General features: G+C 38.3%; 1 long non-coding RNA gene across 1 annotated transcript in view; it reads left to right on the top strand.

Annotated features, from left to right (window-relative positions):
* Window positions 1–1,936: 1,936 nt before the first annotated feature.
* Window positions 1,937–25,682, top strand: part of LOC309482596 — a 230,396-nt gene continuing 206,650 nt past the window's right edge. Inside the window, exon 1 of the long non-coding RNA XR_014200332.1 lies at window positions 1,937–1,999. This is a non-coding gene — a long non-coding RNA (uncharacterized lncRNA). The remainder of the gene's footprint in view (window positions 2,000–25,682) is intronic.

The raw sequence follows: 25,682 nt of genomic DNA, 5'->3' as shown, positions 1-25,682 counted from the left end.
GGTAAACAATATGTCGGTCAGACAAAGAATTCAATTCGGACCCGTTTATACCAGCATAGGTATGTTATTCGAAAAGGTTTAATGAACACAAGTAGGCGTTCTCTGGTTGAGCATTTCCAACGACATGGAGTGCAGAAACTGCAAATAAGAGGTCTAGAACATATCCCGAAATGGACCTTAACCCTCTAGGCGCCACGGTCGAGTTTACTCGACAAGATGTGGCACTGAATAAAACGGCCGATTTTGTCAAATAGGGTGTCAAATTTCGTTCGACCTCCCCTCCACTAGATGGCAGACATGTTATACTTCATCCCCGACTCAAAAAAACATCATGCTTCTATACAAAATCTATGAGCTAGAGTGCATTGAATCAGTGCGAACAAAAGCGGAGCAAGTGTGCGAGTGAGCCATTTTATCAGAGCAATATTGTCAACGTCAGCGAGTATTTGCAGTAGATTATTATTATTATTATTATATAATGACATCAATAAAGCTTACACGCAATGAAGTGTTGGGTGTTTTATTCGCGGACCCTGATTCTGAAGGGGAAAGTGTAGCCCTACACCAAGCACAAACGGTGAATCCTTTGCCCAATGTAACTTTACCCAATGTAGTCTCAGTTGGAGGATTATTGGGCCGAATGTAGTTGTGCCTTGCAATGAGAGGTACCACACCATGAAACACTACAAGAAATGTCACCTGGATGGATAGGGAGTCATTATCTCTACAGCAAAAGGCCTGCTACATAAATTCTTTTTTTTTTTTGTCTGCCATTTATTAGTAATGATTTACACTGTTGATTTACTATCTATTTCCCTGACCATTTAGTAGTGTACAATGTGTTCTTTTTTGTGTGTTCATGTCCTTGTGACGTGTGCGTCTTTGTCAGCTAAAAAAACAAACAAAAAAACAAAACAAAAAAAAATAAAATAAAATACAGAGGTTGTTTAGGGAGTACATATGGATAGAGAGGTTGAATACCAGGGTCCCAAATGGTCTGAATGAAAGAAGGGAAGTCTCAGGAACTTAACCCTCTGGGGTCGGCAAACGCGCCCCCGCGTTTTGCTGGATTTTCTTCACATTGTAGCACAATAAACTTAAATTACTCCGTAATTTATGGTCATACAGAAAAAAGAAATATAAAAAAATAATCTTTGATATTTCTACTTTTGTATGTGTCCACTTACAATCAAATCAAAACATTGTGCTTTTATAAAATAAAGAAAATAAACAGGGTGTGCGTTCTGCCTCTCTGTGGCGGCGAAGTTTTTTTTCTTGAGCACGTCTATAAACTGAAACAAAACTCAGCGAATACTTGTCACACATTTGAGCCATATACCTTTATAAACATTTAAGTGTGTACTTTTAAATGATCGGATTCAAACTGAAAACAAATATTCTCTGTTTAAGTAATTTGTATAAAACCAACAAGATGTCCAGTATCTCAAACGCTTGCTCATTAGTTTTAATTTGACCACGCCCACTCGCGCAAAAGAGATTCACATGCAAATCTCCACATGGAACGCGAACGCGCTCGTTACCTCAAAAACAAAACACCAAAAAAACTTCACAAGTCTCTGCTTTTCGTCGAGTTTGGAAGACGCGCCGTGAGCTTACATTGGGGATATTTTGGGGATATTTAATTTAATTTTATCAATCAATAAATTCCTCTTGAAACAAACTTTGTTGTATTATTTTAATTGAATACTGTGAAGCTGCTTTGATACAATCTGTATTGTGAAAAGCGCTATACAAATAAACTTGACTTGACTTGACATTGGATTTACCTCAGAAGAAGAAGAACGCGATTTGAAGACAAGAAAGATGTAAGGTAAGAAATTTAATTATTAGTTTGTTATTCTTGCATAAACTTCACATTGCAGTTGAACTGTTGCTAGATATATGGTGAATATTATAATATTTAGACCCGTGTTTACTGTTAAATACTGTTTGTGGATATCTGCTCAAACGTAGATATGTATAATATGGTAACCATAATGTTTCATATTTTGGAGCGCGCTGTGCGTTTGAATGTATCATATTTTGGAGAGTGCTGTGCGTTTGAATGTATCATATTTTGGAGCGCGCTGTGGGTTTGAATGCATCATATTTTGGAGCGCGCTGTGGGTTTGAATGCATCATATTTTGGAGCGCGCTGTGGGTTTGAATGTATCATATTTTGGAGCGCGATCGCGTTAGAAAAGCAAAACGCACCAAACATTAGGCTTTGTTTTTACTATTATCTCAATTCATATCATCATAACGAATGGAAACATTTGAAGTAACATATGATAGTCAATATATTTTTCTCTAGTGTAGTTGTTACTGAAATCTTTTGGAAGATTTATAGGCTGCTATAGGTTATTGTTATTATTATTTTATGCAGCACTGCGCATAGCCTATGCCTACAAGGCACAACAAACCTGGTGTTCATTATATTATATATTGTTGGAAACATTTGTGTGTGTGTGTGTGTGTGTGTGTGTGTGTGTGTGTGTGTGTGTGTGTGTGTGTGTGTGTGTGTGTATTCTGTGAATTTTAAAAAGCAATTTTAACCAGAAAAATCTAAAATGTATTCCCAAAATCGTGCAGGCCTAGTTTCTCTTGATACCAGTATGTTCACTTTTTTCTTTTCTTTCAGGGACCAGATGCCACTGAGTCCTGCTGACTTCAACATTCACATGAGTCTCTGCATATGAACATGGTAAAGTGAAAATCAAACACCTTGGAAATGAAAGGTATGTACAATGTTTTTAGGAATGGCACAAAGGTCTCTGTCTTTGGATCATTGTTTTCAATGTGCTCTTTTGTCATTTGTTGTGTATCTTTGGATTATGTTGTGTTGTAAATAAATCCAAACAATCTAAAAGCCATTCTTTTTTAAATCTCCTCATTCTTTGTGCAAGGTTGCTCAGAATGACAGGGCCTGATCGCTCCTAATAGGGCCATTAGGGGAGGGTCTTTGTCTTTCTCAGGTGTGAAAATCCATACATATTAATGAGATGATCACACCTCCCGCATAAAGCTTTCTCACACAAAACACGTCTTAGAAATTTTAAATCAATTGTCTTATTGTCTTATCTGAATGAGCAGTCAGGGTGATTTTCACATAGTTTTGGAGCAAATATTCTAGGCTATGTCATACAATTTTCAAAAGTCTTGTGAAGAAATAATCAGTATGGGTTTCATGGCCTTATTTCAGTGAGAATTTTTTTTTGTATTTTCACAAACCACGCATAAATGTCATTATCTCAAAACTACAAACTTTTGCACAAATGCTGCTGATATATTATTGTAGCAGAGTTTGTGTTAAATACAGTGTAATCAGACTTTAGCCATGATAATGTCACAAGTAACAGAAATAAGCACAAATGTCAGAGCATGTCAGAACACCTCCAGGGCCAGAAAACAGCTCAGACCCCAGAGGGTTAAATGGGAAGGTAGGTTAGTGGGTCTTTTGTAATACAAAAAAATCCACAAAAAGCCATCAACAAAGGGGCATAATGTGATGATGAGGAGGAATCTGGGAGGGCTGTCCTGGAATTTTCTCCTGTATCTAAGCCTCTTTTAAATCAAAAAAGCATTTTTTTGGGGGAAAAAAATCGGTCTTTCCAAAGGAAATTTGAAAACGGGAGAAATGTTGATTCTTCTCAGAGGAGAGAGGTTTCTTATTCTCATTCTTATAAGTCGATAAAATCGGTTTGAGTGAGAACCGAGTATCGCAATAAGGTCGGTTTCTTTTGAGAGAAGTCTATTTTTTTCCTGAGAAATCGATTTTTCCTAAAATCGGAATTCAGGGAGTTAGTTTTCCCCTAAGACAGCTCTTAATAAAGTTGGAGAGGAGCGGTTCCTTGTTTCTCGATAAATTGGTTTGAGCAGAAGTTGGGAATAACACATAATAAACATTTTTTTGGGGGGTTACCACGGTTGGGATAACCACTAGAGGCTGAAATTTTTTCGGGAATCCCGCGGGTCACAAACAAAATCACTATTAATCACGGGACTGGGACGGGACAGGAAAAAATTTCAGCGGGAGTGGGCGGGACCGGGAATTGTAATAAAACTATGATACCCAACTTTATACACAAATATACAGTTTCTATAAATAAACTCTATATTACAATTTTGAACTAAATTCTATTTGCCCTGTCTCTTTATGCTCTCCTGTTTGCTTTGGTGTGGCTGGTAAAGTGAATGACGTGCTTCACACACCCGTACCAGTTGGTGGCTGTAATATATGCACCAAGTTGGTATACAATGCCAACCACCAATAATATAAGAGAAGGCTTCCCCCATACACTGTGTTGCCGCGAAAATCACAATCAAAATGGAGTCAGACATGAAAGACACACTGCTACGACTACTGTCGGAAAACGATCCATCAGTTGTGCTCACCGACATTTCAGGGCGGTCTGAAATCACCAAAAAAGTAGACGTGTTGAGAAAAACGGCGTGAAAACGCCATACGCTAGTTGCAAGACATGCAGACAAATGATTAAATACCATTCCGACTCAGGCACGAGTGGCCTTCAGCGTCACACATGTAAAGCATCCAGCTCAAGGCAACCGGCAATTTCATCATTCATAAAGCGTAAGGTGCCAATGAATGTAAAGTCAATATTTACAGACGCGATGGTTCGTATGTGCAGCCAGGATCTAAAACCGTTCTCTATTGTTGAGGGACAAGGGTTCATTGAAGTCGCGAAAGAGCTCATTAATATCGGAACTAAATATGGAAGCAGCGCTGAGGTCGAAGATGTGCTACCAAGTGCACGGACTGTTTCTCGTCATGTTGAAGACGAGTACAAGAAAGTAAAGAAACATGTTATAGACGAGCTAAAACAGGTAGGCCTGGCTATATTGCTTCCCTTTAGTGATGTTTAATGTTAGTCTCTATTTTTATTTTGCCATTTTTGGAGCCTACTTTTATGGGATTGTAAATTAAAAGCATATGGTCAAATGATTATCTGTTCATGTAAGATCCTGTGAAGCCTGAAATAACATTTACATCATACTCTGTTCCTTTAGTGCCCAGACTGGGCTGTGACAACAGACCTTTGGGCAGAAGAAAGGACAAACACGCACTACATAACAGTTACAGTCCATTATATTCTTGGATGGAAATTGTTGAACCGGGTCCTGGCTTCAAGGGAGATCATGGGTGTAAAAACCCATGACAATATCAGAAGGACTGTGGAGTCCATCCTTCAGGTACCTGTCTTTTACCCCCAATCTCCTCCTGTGTAACATAATATGTGTAGTACATACTTAACAGTGTTATACTGTATTTATTGGCTTGTCTAAGTAATATGGTACTATTCTATTCAGTGTCTCTTATATTTCTTGTTAACTGTTCTGACTAGCCCAAGCTTTAACAATAATTTACTTACAAAGTAATCATTATGTTACATTTATTTGTATAAATATTTGTGTAAATAAATGTATTAATATTTTATGTTTGTGCTGTTTTTTAAATTTTTTTTTATATCTAACCTAACTTATAGGAGTTTGGCATCTTGAGCAAGGATGTTGTTGTAGTGACCGACAATGGTTCAAATGTGGTTGCAGCTTTCAAGGATTACACCAGACTGTCCTGTGCAGGCCATACTATTAACCTGATTCTTAAATACACATTTGACCATTTGGATGTGGAGAATCCACTGCACAGCCCAGTCATCAACCTGTTTCGTGATGTGAAGACTCTGGTTACACACTTCAAAAGAGAAGGGTAAGATATTTTACAGTCTTGTCATGCCTGTTTGGTGTAGTTTGCAGGTATTTTTATGAGTTTATACAGTTTATTTTAAAATATTATTACAAAAAAATCAACATAAAAACAACTGCTGTAATTAATAAATTGTTTTCTTGTTCAGCAAGCTATTTTGACTCAATTCTGCTGTTAATCTGTTTCTAATAAACATTAATACTTAAAAAATCTGTCAACAAAGTGACAGATTTTATCACCTTACTTAGTGTAGTGTACACTGTCTCTTTCTTGAATTTCAGATTACAAAAAGCACTGGACAGATCACTTAAGCAAGCAGTGGAAACAAGGTGGAATACCATACTTGCAATGTTGCAATCTGTAAGGGATGCTCTGCGGTCTGGTAAGCTGCATGAGGTCCTGCTTCACCGAAATGAACTCTGTTATGTCAACAACATAGACCCAGACCTTCTTGAAGACATTATCCGCCTTCTGGAACCTTTTGATGAGGCTACCAGGCACCTGTCCACTGATCAGACACCTAGTCTTCACCTAGTCTTCCCAACCAAGGCAACCCTGCTGAGGGGTCTGTTGCTTCAGGATGGAGACAGTGTTATTGTGAAAGAGGTAATATAATACAGTCCTCATTTGTAATTGTTTTGTTAGTCATTTAGGTAACTAAAAGCAGATGCCACATTATCCAATAACAATGTTGTCTATCATGTAATTTTATTTTTCCTCCTCCTAGCTGAAAGGGATATTAGGCCAGGCAGTGGAACTGAAATTCAAAATCAACCTTTACCACAAGATAGCCACAGCACTCTCTCCTAGTCTGAGGTGTTTCTTAAGAAAAACTCTCAACGCTGAGGAATACGAAGAGGTTATCAACACTCTGGCAGCAATCACAGAAAGAGTAGGGATAGTGGCGAGAACCAGTGTCCAACAGGGTAATTCATAGCGTTAGTACTTAGAACGACAGTGCACTCTAAGGAAATTTTGGTAACACTTTACAATACGGGTGCACTAACTAATGCACAGATAATCATGAGTTAATGTATGACTCATGAACAACTAAACCATGAATTAATTATTACTGCATCAGCAGATAATAAAGAGTCTATATGATTAATAGATGAAGTAATATATGAATAGTAATTAATTAAATGTGTCAATGTATTAATTCATTAAAATCAGAATCAGAATCAGAAAGAGCTCTATTGCCAAGTGTGCTTGCACCCACAAGGAATTTTTCTTGGTACTGAAGCTTCCAGTGCACATATACAAATACAAATACAACAAGAAACATAGTAATACAAATTCTAAGAATAAAATATATATATAAAAAAAAAAAAATAGTATAAAAAGTAAAAAAAGGGGTCACAGTTGGGTTTAGTCTGAATAAACATTTACAGATTATGAACATATTTACAGTATGTTGAGTAGTATGAATTATAATATAAATATCACCTGAGTTAGAGAATATTACACTAGACAGTGGGAGTCTAGTGCATGTTACAGATTATGAACATATTTACAGTATTTTGAGTAGTATGAATAATATAAATATAAATATCACCTGACTTAGAGAATATTGCACTAGACAGTGGGAGTATTGCACTTACAGGCATATGCATTGGGGGGCATGTTAAGTGTTCAGAAGGGAAATGGCCTGTGGAAAGAAACTGTTCCTGTGCCTGGATGTTCTTGTGGCCAGTGATCTGTGTCGCCGTCCTGACGGTAACAGTTCAAACAGGGGGTGTCCAGGGTGAGTGGAGTCTGTGATGATTTTACCTGCTCTCTTCCTCACTCTGGAAGAGTACAGGTCCTGGAGGGTTGGCAAGGGGGCACCAATAATCCTCTCTGCAGTCCGGACTGTCCGTTGTAGTCTCCTGATGTCCGATTTGGTAGCTGAACCAAACCAGACAGTGATGGAAGTACTTAAAACAGACTCAATGACGGCTGAGTAGAACTGGATCAGCAGCTCCTGTGGCAGATTGAACTTCTTCAGCTGGCGAAGGAAGTACAGTCTCTGCTGGGCCTTTTTCACAATGGAGTCAATGTGATTTGCCCACTTCAGGTCCTGAGAGATGGTAGAGCCCAGGAACCTGAATGACTCCACTGCTTCCACAGTGCTGTTCATGATGGTGAGAGGGGGGAGTGCTGGGGATTTTCTCCTGAAGTCCACAATCATCTCCACTGTTTTGAGCGTGTTCAGCTCAAGGTTGTTATAGCTGCACCAGACAGCCAGCTGTTCAACCCCCAGTCTGTAAGCAGACTCGTCACCATTTTGGATGAGACCGATGACGGTGGTGTCGTCTGCAAATTTCAGGAGCTTGACAGAGGGGTCTTTAGAAGTGCAGTCATTAGTGTACAGGGAGACGAGCAGTGGGGAGAGAACGCACCCTTGGGGGGCGCCAGTGCTGATGGTGAGGGTCCTGGATGAGAGCTTCCCCAGTCTCACTCGCTGCTGCCGGTCCGTCAGGAAGCTGGAGATCCACTGACAGATTGAGGATGGCATGGAGAGCTGAGTCAGTTTGGCTGTGAGAAGATCAGGGATGATGGTATTGAAGGCCGAACTGAAGTCCACAAATAAGATCCGTGCATAAGTCCCAGGTCTGTCAAGATGTTGCAGGATATAGTGCAGTCCCATGTTGACTGCATCATCCACAGACCTGTTTGCTCTGTAAGCAAACTGAAAGGGATCCAGCAGGGGTCCAGTGATGTCCTTCAGATAGGCCAACACCAGTTTTTCAAACGACTTCATGACCACAGACGTGAGAGCGACAGGTCTGTAGTCATTAAGTCCAGTGATTTTAGTTTTTTTGGGAACCGGAATGATAGTGGAGCGTTTGAAGCAGCAGGGAACTTCACACTGCTCCAATGATCTGTTGAAGATCTGCGTGAAGACTGGGGCCAGTTGGTCAGCGCAGGCTTTTAGACAAGCAGATGAGATGCCGTCTGGGCCTGAAGCTTTCCTAGTCTTCTGTTTTTTGAAGACTCGGCTCACGTCCTCCACACAGACCTTAAGCTCAGGTTGGATGGCAGAAGGGGGGAGGAGAGGGGTTGCAGGAGGTGATGGTGGATGTGTGAAGTGCACATCAGAGCGGGTGTGAGGTGTGAGTCTGGGCTTCTCAAACCTGCAATAGAATGCATTGAGAGTGTCAGCCAGTTGTTGATTCTCCACAGATGGGGGGGATGGTGATTTGTAGTTGGTGATGTTCCTCAGGCCTCTCCAGACTGATGCCGGGTCGTTGGCTGAAAACTGGGTTTTCAGCTTTTCAGAGTAGCTTCTTTTAGCAACTCTGATCTCCTTTAATAACATATTTTATTAATTAATAGTGTAAATTAATGTGTTCATTACCACAATGGGTCAAAGCTATGCACTTCAACTTCCAGTTGCCTGCTTTGATTATGGTTACACTTATTTTTTGCACTTAAAGTGCTATTTTTATTTTATTTATATTTTTATTTTATTTATACTTTTTATAATTTATGTTCAACTTGTGGAAAGGAGTTTTCTCATGAGATTTTATATGAGAAATTATATAGGGGAGAAAGTTTGTGGCGAAACATTTTGCAGTGTTTGCATGTTGTTTTTACTGCATATAATTCATTAAAATAGAAGTAAAATTACACCATTACAAGTTGGTTTCAAAATACACCTAAATTGTTGTATTTTGTGATTTTCAGATGAATAAAAGACTATTAATATATTTCATTATTGAGGATTTCTTAAAAATAGTGTAAAAATCTTGTCTCGTCTCGTGAACCCAATCAAGTGTCTCGTCACACCCCTATTAGCTAATGATTTGCAAAGGTATCATTATGTTATGACTTCTCTCACTTATGGAAAGCCACACAGTACTCACTCACTCACTCACTCACTCACTCACTCACTCACTACCTACAAGTTGTATATTACTACAAGACATGTGTATTTTGCATTATATAAAGCATTATGCCTATAATGCAAACTCGATTGTGCCATAACAATCTGTATTTTTTTTCTCAGAAGATCCACCACACCTAGTGGCCACAGGCACAGAGGTGCACAGTTTCTTCTCAAGCTGTGTGCAGGAGGAGGAGTGGGAGGACCTTGGTAACACTTACGAGTCATGGAGTCGCAAGTTGGTGCTGAAATATATGAACGAGCCTACAAAGATGACCGGCCAGTCCCTGCTCAACTTCTGGCAGGAGATGTCAGGTGGGCTGGTGCCAGTTGCCAGGAAGCTGTTGGCAATCCCAGCAACAAGTACCCCGTCAGAGAGGAGCTTCAGTGTTGCTGGAAGATTAATTGAGGAAAGGCGCACCAGCCTCAGTCCGGAATGTGTGGACACACTCTTGTTCTTACATAGCAACAGTGAGACTCCATCTTAAAGGAAACTCATTGAAAATTTGGTTATATATTGTGTGCGTGCGTGCCTGTGTGTGTGTTTGCATGGATGATTTACAGGAAATGTTATGTGTTTAATGTGCATTGTTTAAACTGGCTTTCAGTTCAATAAAGTAACAAACTGTGCTATGCTGTTATCTGCACTGTATTTTTTTTACTGTAACTGACAGATTCCGGTCAAAAAAACACAACACGGGAGTGGGAGGGAATAGGAGTCATTCTTCTGGGATTGGGATGGGATTGGATGTTTTTTCGTGGGATTGGGTCGGGACAGATTAAATTTTTTTTGTGGGAGTGGGACGGGAGAGGTTTGAAAATCCACTCCCGTGTCACCCTCTAATAACCACATCAAAAAGGTATACATCAGGGTTGCGCCATCTGGTGGCATCTGCGGCTGAAGATTTCGTCCTTTGGTAAGGATTTAATCTGTTCAGTCTCTTTTTCCCTTCTGCTCTCGAGGGAAGAGGTTGGTTGAAGCTTGGTGTACAGAAATGTGCATCCGCCAGTCTCGACCTTTCGAATAGTGGATATAGGGGGTCTTGTCTTTGGAGTTAGAAGGACCTGGCAGCACTTGTTGCTATTTGGGGACTTCCTGGACAAGACTCCTTGGGTTAAGTCAGTGGGACTGACAAAGGGCCCCCAGATGGAGACCATTCCTCGCAGGCTTTTTTCGGGTAACCTGGATACCTTGCGGTGTTAACGAAGGGTTACTTGGGAGAGCGGTACGTATCCAGCCCCCCTGGGTCCACTTGGACAGCACGCAGGGAAGGTGACCTGGGGCAAACAGGTCTTGAATGGTGCCCAATCTTCTATGGGTGATCAGCACCTTCCATGCAACAGCACATTTTGCAACAACATACTTACACACTGATTGTGTTATCGTCTTCGGTTATGGAATGGTCGATTGAAGAGATTCAAGACCTGGAGGGGGAACCAAAAGGAAAGAAAGCAGACTCAAAAACAGAGGGAGGGGTCAAGGGGCTAGGCCCAAAAAGAGACAGGGCGGTAGCACTGATTCCGGCCCTAAGCCCTAGATGGCAGCAAGAGGCCGCGGCACCATCAGAAAAATAAGTGGTTCAGTCAGAACCTATGGAAGTGGTAGAGCAGGGGGAGGTCCCTAAGGCGGGGACTAGCAAGAAGAAAAAAGAGGATCCTGGGGAAGAGGAAGACGACGAGGTTGATGAGGAAAAGGAGACATGGAATGTCTTCAGGAGACATGAGATTACTGGGGACAAATTTAAGTTGTGGAGTCTGGCCCCAGAAAAGGAAATCCTCATCCTGGGAGACTCTAACATTAGCCGTCTTCCAAGGGTATAAGATGACAATATAGATGTGCATTGTTTTTCCGGGGCAAATAAAACACAAGACACCAGTATTTACGAAGGCTCAACAAGTGATTCTATCATTTGGATTGAATGATACGAGCCAGGGGAATCATGAGACTTTGAAGGAACAGGTCAACAAGCTTCTAGAGGCGGCAACCTACAAATTTGCGTATGCTGTAATTCATATGGTTAAGTTAAACTGGTGGAAAAACTTGTCTGAAAACAGCCAACGGAATTTGAAGGCTCTCAGTGTAATTGGGAAAACCAAATACAACATTCCCCCATTACCCAAGGATTGGTTTAAGGTGGTGGAGGATGGGATTCATTGGACCACGAGACCGGAAAAGAAATGCTTCAACACTGGATGGAGTATTTAAACTAGAGAAGGGGCCTTTACAGCAGGGTCCCTGTTCAAATCAAACTACTAAAAAGTCAGTGATCAACTTGTCTCAGTGTTTTCAATTACGTCAGCACAAATTTGTTTACTAGATAGGGGGTTATCGTTTATCCCTTCTCATCTAGTTAAATTAGTAGACAAGGGGTCATTGCTAGCGGATCTGGGTCAGTTTCATGCTAAAATACAGAGAGCGGTGTTTTTTTTGGTCCAAGGACAGATACGGATTTCCAAAGTAGGCCGTTTTGTGAGAGCTCGGGGTGGGTACCTCCACCCCAGAAATTGCCTGGGAAAGTGTGGGAATTTTTGGAGAAAAACGTGGAAGGGGTCCAGGTAGCTTTAACAGGGGCTCAAGCCCCAGAACCTAACCTACCACCGGATGAAATTAAGGCATTAGGAGAATTGTCGCGCAGACGAGATATCATTATTAAACCTGCAGACAAGGGTAGTACGGTAGTAATTATGGATAAAGCACGATATGTGTAGGAAGGGCTAAGGCAATTGACAGATGAGTCATTTTATTCCAGGTTAACATCTCCGATCTTTATGGAGTCAATACCTCGCATCGAAAGGGTTGTGGATGGCTTGTTGAAGACTGGTTTTATCTGTAAGCGGCAAGCGAATTATTTGTTAGGGGAAGTCAGGCCCAGGCCAAGGCGGTTTTATTTACTTCCCAAAGTTCATAAGCCTCGGGATAAATGGCCTAACTTCTTTATGCCTCCTGGTCGCCTGATAGTCTCAGACTGTGGGAGTGAGTTATAGGGTGGCAGAGTTTAATTTCTACCTGAATCCTCTTTCTACTAAACATTTTAGTTACATAAGGGACACATGACTTCTTGGAGAAGGTTAAAGGATTGAAAGTACCGTCGGATGCCTTCCTGTTTTCATTGGATGTGGAAAGCCTGTACACCAACATTGAGACCCCTCTAGGATTAGCGGCAGTACGAGACTGTTTTGCCAAGTTTCCAGATGCTTCTCGACCGGATGAGGCAATTCTGGAACTTTTGGAGTTGAGTTTGACCTGTAATGACTTCGAGTTTGAAGGTGATTTCTATCTACAGATTAACCCTCTGAGGTCGACAAACGCGCCCGCGCGTTTTGCTGGATTTTTTTCAGTTCAGTTCAAAAGAAATTAATTTTGCTCTGTTGACTTTGATATTACAAGCAAGTTTCATACATCAATCGATTCTGTTAAATGTGTATTATTTTTGTGTATACTCACAATAAAAACAAAGTGTTGTGCTTTTTGCCAAATAAAGAAAAATAAACGTGATGCGAGTTCTGCCTTCTCTCTGTCAGTGAAGACCATTCTGAAACGCGTCCGAAAATGAACAATAACTCAGCGAATACTGAGTCAAACAGGCATACAGTCACACAGGCATGAAGCTTGAATTCTCTTCTTTAAAATGAGGTAATTTATATAAAAAACAAATATTCTCATCTTGTGAAATCTGTATTAAAAGAGCGATTCCAGTCGAGCTAATTAGAGCTCATTCAAAGGTAATGTGACTCCGCCCACGGAGAGCGCGTGCTATTCAAACGCAAATTACTGAGGCAAACCTGTGAACGCCCCCATATCAGCTCGAGAAAACACAAGTTTAATCATATCATTGTAGCCTACGTGTTTACACCATCTGGCAGCGCTGTGAGGAATAATAATAACGGAAAATCTACCTCAGAGTGCGGGTATTGCAGGAGAGAGGATCCGAATATGTAGTACGTTTTTTTTCCTTCTCAAGTTAATCGCGTTTCTGTGAATGAATGAACGGCAGCCGCAGAGATGCGCGCTGTTTATCACAGCTCGCAAAAAGACAGTTTAAATTTAAATTGCGTCTCTGTGTGAATGAATGATGATGTTTTAGCAAACTGTATTGCTATACTGAGATGAGTAAACTGAAAATTAACATTTATATGCCCTAATATTTCATAAAAACAACGTTACAGTCAGGCGTTTCTGTTTGTGAATGAATGTTTCGGTTTTAGCAAACTGTATTGCTATACTGAGTAAAAATCGACTGAAATGTTGAAATAAAATGTATTTGTATAAGCAACGTATTAAACTGCAAATTAACATTTATATTTCTTATAATAAAAATGAAAGAGCTATGTTACAGACATATGAAAGACAACATTTCGTTGATTAGTTTTGGATAGATTATACATTTTTACTGTAAAATATCTGCCAACTCAAATAAGCCAATATTTGCTCATGTTAAATATAGTATGTTTTGTCAAAAATAAAGTAATCAAATAATCAATCAAATCCTTAACTTTGAAATATGTATGATAAAATGTATACTTTAGTTTTTACAAAGAAAGATTACACTTGAATTGTTGTTGTAATTGTAACCTTTTTAATAAAAAAATATATTTACAAGGTAGATGTAAACAAACTATTAAAAGGTAATAAGGTAATAAGCCTTTTCTTTAAATAATTTTTATTGTGTTTTATTAGTGACAAATTTGGGGAGAGGATAAATATTCCAAAACTGAAAATACAGTATGAGAATTAACTGCACAATTACTAGACATGTTTTCCTTGGATATTATAGGCCAAATTGCAAGCACAATATGTGGAAAAATAAAAAATAATTGAGATGCTTCCAACTGTTGCTCTTGCATTCTTGTGGCTCAGTGACTCACCTGAATGAAAGGGTCATTAAGTATGCAGGCCCCATTGTCTCCTAAGGTGTGAACCACTAAATATGCATATGCATGATACGTTCCACTCCGCATATTGCCTTTCCAAACAGAAAGTGCTTTGCAAAATTCAAATCAATGTATTGTGTTATGTGAATGATAAGGGCAGGATGATTTTCACATCATTTTTAAGAAAAAACACTAGGCAATGACATCTATTAGACAAAAGTCTTATTGGCACATATTTAGTATGTGTTTTATGGCCTTATTTCAGAAACTTTAGTTTTTAGTTTTTTTCAATAACCACGCATAAACATTATTCTCTCAAAAATGCAGACATGTACATTCTTGTTGCTCACATATTATGGTAGCCCTGTTTGTGCTAAATAGTGTGTAATTTTTTTTTGCCATTAATATGTTTATAAGCAACTGAAAAAAGCACAAATGTCAGGGCATGTCAGAACATCTCAAGGACCCCAAAAACACCTTAGACCCCAGAGGGTTAAGGGGACGGCCATGGGGAAAAGATTTGCACCGGCTTACGCAAATATATACCACATTTCTAGGGTGTTGTGGGTTTCTAAGGTGTTCTTGGTGGCAAATCTATATATGGACTTTTTTTGTTGTTTATCATTCACCATGCAAAAATAATGAGTTTGGGTTCCTATATCCTACAGCCTACACCCTACACCCATTATGTGAATCCCCCCTCCCTCCACAGTAATCAATGCTATACTTCACCAATAGACCATATAAAATATATAAAATAAAGATATGCAATACACACGTTTAAATGACAACCAATAAAGTCAGAACCAGCGTTTCAGTTACGTTCCTGGTTCCAGTGCCTTAATGCATGCACGGCTTTTCAAAAGTTAACAAAGCGTTTTGAGAGAGGTTTTAATGAAGTATTGAAGTTTATAATTAAGTGTTTTGGCACACCACGCCGAGTGGTGTTATGCTTTGTTCTGAAGTTGGGTTTGGTTTTATTCTGGGATGTTGAATTAGTGTTCGACAAACGTGGCGGCGCATTCATTTGGATTTATTTTTCTCATAACAGCTAAAAGAAGTTAATAGGCTACTCTGTAATTTTTTGGTCATAAAGATAAGAGTAGAGTAGCCTACATCGTTCAAAACTGTAAACTTTTATTCATATTAGGCTAACGACAAAAGATTGTCTGTCGTCTCTGTCTCCGGGAACTGTGCACGTCACGATGAGAAATAAGCTATGTCTAAAGCCTTTAAATGTCTAAATATTTAATAAATGTTATCTGATTATGTAATGCATATGAAACTGAGAGGTACAGAGGATCTACTCAAACATGTTTAGCTATCATGTAAGTGCTTCCCAATGAGGAAATGACAATGCAGGAGTGAAAATTTTGCTCCAATTAAATGTAGGCTAAATCGCCCAAATTAAAATGCAAAAACAGATCAAATAATTTGTCTAAATTGCGATTATTGTTTCATTTAAGTTCATAATTATTCTATAAATGTTATTTAGTTTAACAGCAGCACGAAGCACTGTGGTTCGAGATTTATTTAAAAAATAAAGGATTCAAATATCTCTGTGGAATTTAATATTGAGTTGAACATTTTGTTCATGACAACAAATGTACATGCGTTTAAAGATTGTATTTAGTTTTGCTTGTTGAAATAATGAAATATTTAGTAATAAACTTATGACATAAATATTACTATATGGAGCCTAAATTATTTAATTCCTTCATTATCAACACTTTAATAGCCTAATGCTAATGTCTAGAATAGCGAATGTCTTTAAGCTCTTTGTTTTAAAAGTCAGTCTCAAACTCAGATAGCCTGAGGGGGGTTTGGAGGGGCAGTTCAGTGGCTTTATCGTGGGGGTGCAGGAGTGTTAATCGACCCTCTTTCATATGGAGAGTGTCGGATAGCCAGCCTGATGATACAGAACAGGCGAATGCAAAGGCAAAATTCTTTTAAGGATAAATCTCTTGATTATGTCCAATGTAGGCCCTATATCTTATTAAATTATAAATATTGTAGTTTTATTTATTGTATTTAAAGGTTTTTCACACAACATTTCAATTGAAGTGTTCAATCCAGTTGTTTCAACTGGTTCTGAAGAGTTTTAGAATGTTTGAGCAATGTGTATGATTGTCAACAGTCTGGCATTATCCAAACATGAACTTTTGATGAAAAGAATGGGAGTGATCAGCAGACACAGAGCTCTTTAATTCGCGATCAACCTCGTTTTATTGTAAGGTGAATTCAAGGCATTCTGTGTCTTTGAAGTAACAAAGGCTAAATAATTTGTTACAAGTTTTTTCTTTTGTGATTTGTGTGGATGACACGCAGCGGCATATACAGTATTATCAGCTGTATGATGTGTTTTTACCCTGAAATATTTAATATCGAGAGACTCGGCGCGCGCAGTGAGGGAGACGAAAGAAACTTGCTAAAAAGAGGTCCAGCGCAAGAGAGAGGCAAAGAAACATTTTGTACATTCATTTTAATTGTTTAATTTTGCTGCAATTTCTTTGGCAATACAAACTCGATGCAACCCTGTTTTAAATAAATAAACCCTGAAATGTGGGATGGGATTTCAAACTTAATTAATTGTAGTTTTCTTTTACATTTTTACAGGTTTTTTTTTTATATAGAAAGCAATACTATTTAGTTTATTTTTTCAACAAAATCAGTCTTTTTTCTGATTTGTTCAATGTATGGATCTGTTTTGAAAAATGTCTTCCGTTGCTATGGCCGGTTATCACTGTCAGTCATCTCAATTTCGTGAATGATTCACAAAACAATTTAGCAGATTAAAGTCGAGCTTCATCATCTTCACTTTCTGGTGCTATCAGCTGACAATCTCCTTCATCTGTTTTGTCGTCTGTGCAGCGCAAGCCTCTCTACTGGAATCTAGCTCATTTATGTTGTAATGTGCCATTGATAATTAAACAAAACGCTTGACTTTAATAAATAGTTAGCTATTTAGGCATCAAGAACGGTAAAACATAAACTCTGTCGCCAACATCGGTTAACAGCATGTAGGCCACAATGTTATTGTCTAAACACCTATTAATAAAAATTACAAGAAAACACAACAAATCAAATCAAACACAACAAAACTCAGAAAAGTGTTTTGAATCAATAAATGAACATTTTAAAAGTTTTTATTTTTGACAGATGTTAAACTAGGGACAAAATTATGAAGATAGTAGAGCTGAGATTCGAACTAGGAATGGTTGAAGCTCCGCGAGGCGCTTGTTGTGTTGTCGTCTATACGCTGTATATAAAGCTTAACGTCTTATAGCCATGAAAAGCCTCATTGATGTAGCCTAATATTTTTCTGTTGCAATGTTTTAATTTGAAATGTTTTCATTATTTATTAAAGAAAATGATGCTAATCAGATCAACCTACTGTAAGCCTATTTAATTCTTAAAAAATTATAAAACACAAACGCTGCCGACTAACATCGGTTAGCAAGTCCTGATCAATGTTTTAATTTTACGTTCATTTAGTTTAATTTATTTCACTTATGTTTCAGTTAATAAATCTTCTGACAAATTAAAATAACACGAAATATAACACACATAACCTATTGACATGCATAACCTTTCTAAATTATAGAAAAACTGGACACACAATGTTAACGTTTAGCCTACTTTGCTTAAGGCCCCGTTTACACGTACATGGCTATTTTGAAAAACGGAGACATTTTCCTTTGTTTGTGCCCTTCGTTTACACGGAAACGGAGAATTCGCCTCTGAAAACGATTCTTTCTAAAAACTCCGGCCAGAGTGGAGATTTGGGAAAACTTCGTTTGCACGTTTGCATGTAAACTGAGAAAAACTGAGTTTTAGGCAGCGACGTCACAGAATGTGACTATTTTTGGGATTCTGATTGGCTAACGTGGGCTTGAGCTTCTCGTTACACTGCCACCTACAAGTTTGGCATGCTCTTGACAGCATATACACGGGTTCGTGTGCATGATGTTATTTTTGAAAACGAAGAGGGGTGAAAAGTCCGTTTATGAAAATAGCCATCCACGTGTAAACGTAGCCTAAATTTGATGCAATAATAGAATCCTAAAGATTTGTTTCAGTTCTAAATTTGTACTGTAATTTCAGTATTGTGATTATGAACTCGTTTAATTACAATGTTTCGCTTGAATTGATCTGCTACCATCTCTCAATCGCTCTCAATGAGCCGCAGCGCAGCGGCAGATTACGAGAGAATAAACTGACACTTTTCAAGGTCTGTGATTGTAGCGCCTCTTAGCGGTTAAAGGCGCCAAATACACACCGCGGGAACGGCAGCGGTAAAAGTATTGTTCTGGTTGAGTACCAACTGTACAATAGATTGTGTGTCTGTGTTTGTGATTTAATTAATAAAACTTGTGCACAATACATGTTTGGTTCTGATTCCCTGCTTGCAACAATGTCAATTTAATGATTCCGGTCTTGTTACACACTCTAAGCGCTGTAAATGCTAAGAAAGAAAACATTTTCTGTGGCCATGAAAAAAATACCCTATTCTTAGAATTAATTAAAAATCAATACTGAGTGTTCACAGGATGAACTAATTAATTGATTGTAATGTTAATGAAGCTACAAAAAGTTAATCCAATTAACTGATCCAAATATTCATAATTCATCATAACTAGTTATGAATAATTATTCATATTTACTAATATTTACTAATTCGCTACAAAGGCTTGGATGCAGCTACTCGGCCATGGAAACCCATTCCATGAAGCTCTACACACTGTTCCTGAGCTAATCTGAAGGCCACATGAAGTTTGGAGGTCTGTATCTGTTGATTTTAAGTGGCTAGTTGCTGTTGTTCCCAATGGCTTCCACTTTGTTATAATACCACTAACAGCTGATCGTTGAATATTAGTAGTAAGGAAATTTCACGAATAGACTTATTGCACAGGAGGAACCGATCACAGTCCCACGCTTGAGTTCACTGAGCTCCTGAGAGCGACCCTTCACAGATGTGTGTAGAAGTGTCTGCATGCCTAGTGCTTGATTTATACACCTGTGGCCATGGACGTGATTGGAACACCTGAACTCAATGATTTGAAGGGGTGTCCCAATACTTTTGGCTATACTGTGTATGTGTGTGGAATGCATTTTTCCCCTTGGAAATGCACATGTGCACAGCATGCTTCAGTGCCCCTGCTTTTGGGATTTCCCACACGTTTCGATTAATAAATGTGAGAGAGGAGTTCAGATAAAAACTGACGGTTATCATTTATTATTTTATTATACTGTATCTGAGTACTAAGTGTTTAGGCGAGCACTGAATGAATGCTTGGTTACATATTTGAGACCTAAATCATTTCGAACATCCACAATCTGCTCTTTTAAAGTTGTCTATCAGATGTTCATACAGCTGCAAGAAATCTGATTGATGTAGCACAGACATCGTTTTATTACAATATTAATCCGTAATTAACCCGTAATCCGTATTAATTAATTAACAAAAAATATTTCCATAAAATACATTCACACTATACACACATCTACAAATACTGTATTATCTTCCCTGATGCAGTTACCAAATATGATCATCAATAACAAACTTAGAACACACATTTGTTGATTTGATATACATTAGTGCTGTCAAAATTAGCACATTAGTGCACACGATTATTTTTTTCAGTTTAACACTATTTTTTTTGCGCAATTAACGCAGTATCTGTTTCTCCCTGTCGTCCTTTGGTTAGCGTTACATTATATGATCACGCTCTAATTTATGCAAATGCTTTTAAACCATTTGTGCACGATGAGACACAAAAAGAGAACGCAGATGGAGTACTGGTATGCATCTGTTAATCTCCTGTCTGTGTGACACACACACTCATGCGCACTGAAAGCCGCTTCAGGCAGCGCTTGAACGGACAATAACACACAATTATGCCAAAATGCCCGTTTTGTCAAGTATCCTTGCAAGCACAGTCTTAAATGAGTTAAATGACGTCTTAAATGAACGTAAAGAGTTGAGTGAGAAAATGTGATGTGTGTCAGAGCCGCGTCAGGTCTTAGTGACAGCAGCCAAATAAACCTGCTGTTGTGATGTCTGCCATTAATGTTAAACACACAAAAAGAGAAAATCACTCAATGCTCTTGACAGAATAACTTTTGTAGCTTTAATAAGGATTATATTTAATGAATAATTTATGCAGTGAAGCCAATGAAGTGTTTGATAAGTTTATTCAATTTCTGTATATATCTTACCTGTTAGACCTACTTGAAAATCTTAAAGCCTTGTGTAAAAGGTTACATAGGTCAAAAACATTTGTGCATTTTGACAGGGCAAGTAAAAATCTGAACTGGTCTGACTGGGCTAATAGAAAAAATTGAGCCCTGATATACTGAAGGGCACAGGCAAATGTGACATTTATTATAATGTGTTTATGTAAAGATTGCTTCAAGTTCACTTAAATTAAAAGTCATTATATTATTTAAGGCCTAATAAAATGTTAAAAACAACACAATAGTCAAGTCAAGTCATCTTCATTTATATAGCGCTTTTAACAATGTATATTGTTTCAAAGCAGGTTTACAGAGATAAACGTATAATTTAAGGTAACAGAGATTGTTTTGGCTTTATAGCGGTTCTTTAATAAAGTTATTTTCCATCTAAAGTTAGTTTTGATTTATTCGCTTCCGTCGCAACGATCATTTGTTATTAAATTAGGGGCCGCTAAGACGACACCATTCTCTCTACACAGACTTTAAACGCGAACCTGTGAGAAACGCTGATGGCGTTCACATGCGCATTAAGAACTGGTTCTATAGTTATGTGCGTTTGAATATATGTGTGCAGGTTTGTAATTCCCTACAAACCAAGCCTAAACAAAGTACTGGTCTTTCTTTATAAATTTTGATACAGAATTATATTTTATTTTGTCACTTCGGGGTAGGTACGCGAAACGAATTTTCCTGACAACGCTTTATCTGTAGAGTGGTAAAGGGATCCTCCATAGGGAGAGACTATAGTTGCACTTCAGCACTGCGTTGTCATCGGGTCCAGGCGAAGGTCCTTCGTCAGATCTCGATACGGCCTGGATCCGGCAGGCTACGGGAAAACCTCGGGATAAACAAAGACACTAAAATTAGCGTAGATGCCATTCTTCTTATGATGTAACGAGTACATTAGGATTTATGGGAAGTGTTCCCGGTTCCATCTGACCTAATCTATGCAGCCTAACATTGAATTATAGAAATCTATAATGTATTATGTGAATGCTAGGTCAAAGAGATGTCTTTAATCTAGCTTTGAACTGACAGAGTGTGTCTGCTTCCCGGACAATGTTAGGAAGACTGTTCCAAAGTTTTAGTGCTAGATAGGAGAAGGATCTACCGCCAGCAGTCGATTTTGATATTCTAGGTATTATCAACTGGCCGGAATTTTGAGATCGCAATAGACGTGAAGGACTATAATGCGTTAAGAGCTCGCTCAAGCACTGCGGAGCTAAACCATTTAGTGCTTTGTAAGTAATCAGCAATATTTTAAAATGTATACAATGTTTATTTGGGAGCCAATGCAGTGTTGACAGAACCGGGCTAATATGGTCATACTTCCTGGTTCTGGTAAGAACTCGAGCTGCTGCATTTTGGACCAGCTGTAGTTTGTTTATTAAGCGTGCAGGGCAACCACCCAGTAGAGCATTACAATAATCTAGCCTTGAGGTCATGAACACATTAACTAATTGTTCCGCATTTGTCAATGAGAGCATATGACGTAATTTAGATATATTTTTAAGATGGAAAAATGCGGTTTTACAGATACTAGACACGTGACTTTCAAATGAAAGATTGGTATCAAAGAGCACACCCAGGTTCCTAACCGACGACGAAGACTTGACAGAGCAGCCATCAAGTGTTAGACAGTATTCTAGATTATTACGTGTGGAAGTTTTTTGTCCAATAATTAGAATCTCTGTTTTTTTCAGAATTAAGTAGTAGGAAATTACTAGTCATCCCATTTTTTATATCAGCTATGCATTCCGTTAATTTTGTGAATTGGTAAGTTTCGTTAGGTTTTGAAGAAATATACAGCTGAGTATCGTCAGCATAACAGTGAAAACTAATGCCATGTTTCCTAATGATATCTCCTAATGGTAGCATGTACAGAGTGAACAGCAACGGTCCTAGTACTGAGCCTTGTGGTACGCCATACTGAACTTGTGATCGATGAGACATCTCTTCATTTACTGCTACAAACTGATAACTATCAAATAAGTATGATTTAAACCATGCTAGTGCAATTTCACTAATGCCAACATAGTTTTCTAGTCTATTTAAAAGAATGTTGTGGTCAATAGTGTCAAATGTAGCACTAAGATCAAGTAACAACCGACAACCACGATCGGATGATAAGAGCAAATCATTTGTGACTCTAACGAGAGCAGTCTCAGTACTATGGTACGGTCTAAATCTTGACTGGAAATCCTCACAGATATCATTTCTTTCAAAAAAAGGAACACAGTTGTGAAGATACTGTTTTTTCTAGTATCTTTGACAGAAAAGGTAGATTTGAGATCGGCCTATAATTGACTAATTCTGTAGGATCAAGTTGCGTTTTTTTTAACAAGCGGTTTAATCATAGCCGGCTTAAAGGTTTTTGGTACATATCCTAGTGACAAAGATGAATTAATGATATTAAGAAGAGGATCTATGACCTCTGGAAGCATCTCTTTCAGTAGCTTAGTCGGTATAGGGTCTAACATACATGTTGTCGATTTAGATGATTTAACGAGTTTGCAAAATTCTTCCTCTCCTATAGCAATAAATTAATCAAATTGTTCCTCAGGGAGACTACAATGCACTGCCTGATGCGATACTGTAGTAGACGGTTGCATAGTTATAATTTTGTCCCTGATATTATCAATCTTATAAGTGAAGAAGTTCATAAAGTCATTACTACTGTGTTGCTTGGAAACTTCTGGGCTTGAAGCTTTCTTTTTAGTTAGTTTAGCCACTGTTTAAAATAAATACCTAGGGGGTTGTTTATTTTCTTCTAATAGGGTTGAAAAATAAGCAGATCTAGCAGCTTTTAATGCCTCTCTGTAAGTAATCGAGCTCTCCTTCCATGAAATCCGAAATACCCAGCTAACAGGGAATGTTCCCTGAACTTTCACTAACGTTCTTTAAAAGTTGTGTAAATGTTAGTACAAAACGTTATTAAAATAATGTTTTCGGAACGTTCATACAACGTTATTAACGTTCTTGTAACGTTGAGAAAAAAACGTTCTTAGAACAACGTTCTTGGAACGTCTTTATGATGTTATTTGTGATTGATGAACGTTCTCATAACGTTGATAGAAAACGTTCTTAGAACAAGGTTCTTGGAACGTCTTTTTGACGTTATTTGTGATTGATGAAAGTTCTCATAACGTTGATAGAAAACGTTCTTAGAACAAGGTTCTTGGAACGTCATTTTGACGTTATTTGTGTTCGATGAACGTTCTCATAACGTTGATAGAAAACGTTATTAGAACAAGGTTCTGGGAACGTCTTTATGACGTTATTTGTGATTGATGAAAGTTCTCATAACGTTGATAGAAAACGTTCTTAGAACAAGGTTCTTGGAACGTCATTTTGACGTTATTTGTGATTGATGAACGTTCTCATAACGTTGATAGAAAACGTTCTTAGAACAAGGTTCTTGGAACGTCTTTATGACGTTATTTGTGATTGATGAACGTTCTCATAATGTTGATAGAAAACGTTCTTAGAACAAGGTTCTTGGAACGTCTTTATGACGTTATTTATGATTGATGAAAGTTCTCATAACGTTGATAGAAAACATTCTTAGAACAAGGTTCTTGGAACGTCTTTATGACGTTATTTGTGATTGATGAACGTTCTCATAACGTTGATAGAAAACGTTCTTAGAACAAGGTTCTTGGAACGTCTTTTTGACGTTATTTGTGATTGATGAACGTTCTCATAACGTTGATAGAAAATGTTCTTAGAACAAGGTTCTTGGAACGTCTTTTTGACGTTATTTGTGATTGATGAAAATTCTCAGAACGTTGATAGAAAACGTTCTTAGAACAAGGTTCTTGGAACGTCTTTTTGACGTTATGTTGTGATGGATGAACGTTCTCATAACGTTGATAGCAGTGTTGTTTTTGGCAGCCCTTTTAGTTTTAGTCTTAGTCTTAGTCTTTTGGATGAAAATGCTTTTTAGTTTTAGTCACATTTTAGTCACTTATAATCTTGATAGTTTTAGTCAAGTTTTAGTCGACGAAAACGCAAAAAGGTTTTAGTCAAGTTTTAGTCAATTTTAGTAAAAAAAAAAAAAAAAAGTAACTTTGTCTTTAAAAAATTAATTTAGGTTACAAAGTATTGGACATGGGCTTAGGTTTGACAGGTTGTAGCAAGTGTTGCAATTCATAACATTTTTTTTTTGTTGAAAAATAACCCCTGAAATGATGACTTCTGGTGAATATTGTGGAAACTAATTGATACATTTAGATAAATATATTTCATACCTTATAGCATATTATAATACAACTTATTAGGCCTAGCCTATATATTTATAGAATAGCAAAGTAGGCCTAATCAATATAAGTTACAAGACTCAAATGCCATTACAACATTCAAAACTCGCCGGCTTACTGTGCGTTCACACCGGACGCGAATAGCGCGTCAAATTCGCGTCTACCGCGTCTAGTTTGACGCTTGACCACTTTGTGTTAATTCGCGTGTGTAACGCGCGTAAAAACAAAAGTTTGAAGCGAAATTTACGCGCGTCAGAGGTGAAAGTTTTGGCGGCCATCTTTTTTAGATGTTTATCGAGCATTAGCATTAGCATTAATCGAGAGAGTCAACGCTCGTATATGCTCTGGAGAGCAGAAACAGCTGCGTAGGGGACATCGTCGCTGTACTCGGGTCCACCAGACCCTCCGGAGGGTTTCAGGAGTTTCACAATTTTCTTCAGGAGCTAGGTTTGGTGGACCTAACGGTGAGGACGCTGACGAGGACAGCGTAGGCCGTATAAGGCCTCGGCCTCGAGTGGTCGCTGCCTGTCGAGCCCACGCTCTACAGCCCGGCGCGAGGTTCACCCTCGCCCGCACCGCACCCACCTAATCTGTCATTTATTTTTGTTTTGATAATAAATGGAGCCAGCCTCCAAAAGTTTTTATACACTAAATTGTGTTTGTTGTCTTTACATTAGAATAATAATGTTTCATAATCTAGAATAGATATGGAATAAATAGC

The sequence above is a fragment of the Leuciscus leuciscus genome, assembly GCF_965113295.1.
Source record: "Leuciscus leuciscus genome assembly, chromosome: 19".
NCBI classification, from domain to species: Eukaryota; Metazoa; Chordata; class Actinopteri; order Cypriniformes; family Leuciscidae; genus Leuciscus; species Leuciscus leuciscus.
Note: the sequence above shows the minus strand (reverse complement) of the source record. Positions and strands in the feature narration are given on the sequence as shown.